This window comes from Hyposmocoma kahamanoa, unplaced genomic scaffold (genome assembly GCF_003589595.1).
Source record: "Hyposmocoma kahamanoa isolate Upper Pololo Valley unplaced genomic scaffold, ASM358959v1 99879, whole genome shotgun sequence".
Classification (NCBI taxonomy): Eukaryota; Metazoa; Arthropoda; class Insecta; order Lepidoptera; family Cosmopterigidae; genus Hyposmocoma; species Hyposmocoma kahamanoa.
This window is the reverse complement of record NW_020656077.1, coordinates 5833166-5838146: the sequence shown is the minus strand read 5'-3', so window position 1 is coordinate 5838146 and position 4981 is coordinate 5833166. Positions and strand designations below refer to the sequence as shown.

At 39.2% G+C, this 4981-nt stretch overlaps 1 pseudogene; it reads left to right on the top strand.

Moving 5' to 3' along the window:
* Nucleotides 1-3132: 3132 nt before the first annotated feature.
* Nucleotides 3133-4922, top strand: LOC113239437 (annotated as a pseudogene).
* The last annotated feature ends 59 nt before the right edge of the window (nt 4923-4981 follow it).

Sequence of the window (4981 nt, the reverse complement as noted above, 5' to 3'; positions counted from 1 at the left end):
GTGTGTGTGTGTGTGTGTGTGTGTGTGTGTGTGTGTGTGTGTGTGTGAGCGCACATATTTCTGTTCAGTTTTGATTTCATTTAATTACTATATATATTATATTATATCAACTAATACCTCGCTTTTATGTTTACTTATTTATTTATATATTTATTTATTTATTTCAAACTAGTAGTAATTGCTCAATCTCCTCATACGACTTAGTTTCGAGCCATTTTGTAATGGCTAATTTGCAGTCATAAACTATTTTGTTGTATATATCAAGTTCTTTGTTAAGAGTGTTATACAGATATGAGGCCCTGTATTTGTACTGTCTACTAGCCGCAGTAGTTTTTATTTTTGGTACTAATGCAATTTTATGATATGTTCTTCTACCTGTAACCCTAGGTTTATATAGTAAATTTTTATGTTGTTTTATTACTGTGTAGAGTATATAGAGTTTTCTAACAGAAGTCAGCTTTGTCAGTTTATACAATTTTTCTGTGGAGTAAATTCTTTTTTTAAAATACATCATTTTGATCAAACCACGTTGAGCTCGTTCTATTTCAATAAATTTTGACTTAGCTGCACCACCCCAGACCGGAATGCAGTATGTAATAATAGACTCCACAAGAGAAACATAGATCTGTTTAAGAAGATCCCTAGTAGAGACCACGTTAACTGCCATATCAGCGCCTCTATTCGGTACGACATATCTCAGTGTTTTGAAGATCCAGGTTAGTTTCCTGATTCTCATTATTACACAATTACACAAAATTGGCAATGGACTGTCTGATGGTGGCTTACTAGAGATGTTGATGTTCAGAATTCGGACTCGGACTATGCGGAATCAACGATTATACACTATACCGCGTACAAAAATAATGTATCACAAAATAACCCGCTGTACAGGATATGTGGGTATTACAACGAAATATGCTCTGATTGTGATATTTTTAACTGCGGTGTCCCTACTTTTAAGAGATCACTTCTTGTATTGTTGTAAGGTAACTAATGTATTCTTTTTGTTTTATTTTTTTTTTTATAATAATAATAAATTTAGCATTCGTTTAACTACTTTTGAATATTGAGCATAGTTATAAATGGGCCCAGATATACCTACTGTATTTACTAATTTACACTCAGGCCTCTAGCAAATGCGTCTGTTTGCGAAGGGCACGCGAGCTGTTCGCGATTTGTCGCCGGGTACTCATTAACGCTGTAACTGTAACATGACAGATACAGTAATCTAGTGTGTATGCGTTAAATAGTCTTCACTTGCTACAATGACTACCTGACTATCGTCGGCTCACTGCGAACCGCACGCGTTTCGCTCACAACGAACTCGCGAAACACGCATGTATTTGGGTAACTTAAAGCCTCTGTATCTGTAACGTAACAGAGTAACGAAGTTCTAGTGTGTACACGTGAAATAGTCTTCACTCGCTAGAATGAGTATCTACTTATCGTCGGCTCATTGCAAACCGCACGTGTTCCGCTCGCAACAAACTCGCGAACCACGTACAAACTTTTATTTTTGGGTAACGTAAAGCCGGGTACTCATTAGCGAGCTGTAACTGTAACGTAAAGTTACAGCGTTTACGCTTAAAACAGTTTTCATTCGCTAGAATGAGTACATCGTTATCGTCGGCTCACTGCGAACCGCACGCGGTCCGCTCGCAGCAAGCTCGCGAACCACGTACACACTATGATTTTTGGTAACATGACATGCAACGAGGTCGACCTAGGCCCAGTTACATAGATCAAATAAAGGAAAAGGCCGGTGTCGTGTCGTATAAGGAAGTTAAGGAGCTGGCTTGTAGGAGATGACTGAAAGAGGCTCCACCGAAAAGAGTATAACTCTTAAGCTTGATGATTACAACTCGATCGTGAGAACCCGGCTTATTATGCAATGGTTACCCAATATAAAAAAAAATATATATGATAAAGAACGACTATGGTGAAATTACAGGCACATGGGACTTGTCAACTTATGTCTCAGGATGACGGGCGCAGTGGTAGTGCCCCTCAGATCTTTGCAATTTAAAGCTCTGAGTGGCACTGTAACTTTTATGGACAGACGTGTAGCTTACCATCAGGCGCACGACTTATTCGGTCCGTCGCTTCATGTTTTAAAAAAAATGATAAAACAAAATACTACGTGGAAGATTCGTTCGGCCTGGTTGATGAGCGATCAGATCTTAGTCCGCAAAGCTGGCCTAATGCGGGTTGGGACTTCACACGTTTTCGAAGTGGTGTGATCCTTCTTGGACGTGCAGATTTCACAACGTTGTTCTTTTTAAACATAAAAAAATCGTCGGTGTTTTATAGAAAGGGCAAAAGCGCCATTTTGAAAATTGTTTGAAGGATTTTTTATAAGGTTTTGCCAGTCTAAAAATATTTACGTCCAGTTTTAAATCAAATTTTAAAACTTAAAACCAAAATTGAATTGTCAAACAGGACGTAAATATTTTAAGACAGAATTACAACCTAATACATGCTCTCCTGAAAAAAATTTAGAAATAGCGCTTTCGTCCTTTCTGCAAAACACCGAACGTGCCTTTCGATTGAGAACCAATCGTTCTCCCACCACCGCCATTGGCAGGAGGGTTAACGTTTGCAGTTAAACTACAATATAACACATATCGTAGTGCCAAGTTATTTCCTGAATGTTTATCGCAGAGTAAGGCTTTCGCAGAAAGGTTCATAATCAAGCTACGTCACTAAACTCACCATTGTAGAGTTTTATAAAAAGCAACAAGTCACGTTAACCAAACCATTTCAAAACAATCAATGTTACCTATATACTTATATCTAAACATGAACACATGCATAAATTACAGTTCTTCCCAATTTAATTAATTATCGTTATTTCTTTAATGGAGTCATTGCATTCAAAACAAATTAGTATTCAAAGCCAATTAAACTGGGCAAACCCATTCGAGACAAAGGAAATATTCTGTTTTGATTGTCGCTTGTAAAGGTGTATCCTATATCTAGATATAAGCAATAGATAAATACGAGTTCATATGGCTAATGGGCGGACCGTCTAATCGATAGTTGTCTAAGTTGCAACCAATCACATCGCGCCAGATCGGAGAGACGCCATTCTCAGACAGGCGCACTGGTGCTGTGTCCTGCTCCCATAGGCAGCAACGCACTTTAAGTCCGGCAGTCGATTCTAGATTTTCCCCTCTACGAGTTGCGCCTCCGGTCGCTTACCGGCGTTTCAAGCTGTCGCCGGCCCGGATCGTCCGCGACCAGGATCACGCGACGACGTGGCCTATATTCTTCACGTTTATGATGTTCGTTTATTCATACGAAATAGTTATTTCTTTGAAATTTTCTCATTTCATTTTCGAGTACGTCGATAATCTCATTTACAACTACAGACTGCAACAGCACCGGCTGTACCATTCGTAATTTTTAACGCACAGAAATTAAAACTGAACTACAGCCTAGTAGTATACTAAACTACAACAACTACTGCAGATTTAAAAATCATCATGAGTGTCACTGCCATGCTGCTATACAGTGCGTTCTTCTTTTATTTGATTTTCCGATTCGTTCAATACATGAAATGCGGAAAATGTCGCTGCAAAGAGCGAATGGATAATAAAACCATTATCATCACAGGCGCCCACGATGATATCGGATACGAGGCCGCCAAAAATTTGGTAATGCGCGGTGCCAGGGTCATAATCGCGTGTCACGACCCCGCCAAAGGTATTCTAGCGCGAGACAAAATCATAGCAGAAACCTCAAAGGATACTGTCGACATCAAATACTTAGACTTGGCATCCTTTGACTGCGTTCGAAATTTCGCAAACGACATTCTGAGGACGGAACGTAGGCTTGACGTCCTCGTTCACAACGTGGAGGTCGGAAAACTGGACAACTCTTTGACAGAAGATAATTTGCCGATCGAAGTTCAAATCAACCATTACGGGCCCTTCCTTCTAACAATGATGCTGCTTCCGTTATTGAAGAAATCTAGGCCAAGTAGAGTCGTAGTCGTTTCTTCGGTGATGCACTGGGTTGGGAGAATGCATTTCGACAAATTCAGCAGACGCGCAACTCATTTTATTGAACATTCGAAGGTGTATGCTAACACGAAACTGGCGAACTTGCTATTTTCGAACAAACTGAGTCAAAAATTGAGAGGAACCGGAGTAACTGCAAATAGCCTCCACCCTGGCATGATAAGCACGAATATGGTGAAAGGAAGGAACTTTTTTGTCAAGTTCATAATAAGGATGATTTTCAGGAACTCTCTTCAAGGAGCGCAAACGATCATCCATCTCTGCGTGGCCCCGGAACTGACCAAAGTGAGCGGAAAGTACTTTGCCGAATGCAAGGAGACCTGGCAGTGCCGATATGCGTACGACCAACGAGCTGCAGACAAGCTTTGGGAGATTTCGGAAACAGTGTGCACCTCTACTACGAAACAGGACTAGGATGCCGTTATGTCAATCTCCTCAAAAAATTCCGAGCTTATTCATATTCAGCTCATAACATTTTATCACTGTATTCCGTAGTATTTTTATCTCTTTGTCTATGTATTAAATATATGACAATGATTGTCATCATTTACGCCAGTCGAAAAGTAGTTTACCTGGCCATTAACTGTACATGGTATTCTACCAGATTGATTATTGTGATATGTAATATGTAAGCCACGATTTCGATGTGATTTAGGTTGGACAAACAAAAAAACGCCTAGGTAACCTAACTTTCCATTCGACTGCATTTAATCTAGGTTTAGTATTTTTCTCAATGTGTACTTAATTTTAGTATTATCGTAGGTATTATATTAAGAAGCAGATAAAGCGCTAGGCGTGTAAGTCAACTGAATAATCTGCGACAAGTGTCAAACATGTAATGTAGTATTTAGAAAGGAAACCAGGGGTTAATTTTAAAATTATAAACCCAAGTCTATTTGGAAATAAACGTGAATTAAAACAACCCAATGATTTTGTTATCTTTATTTCTATTCAAGCGA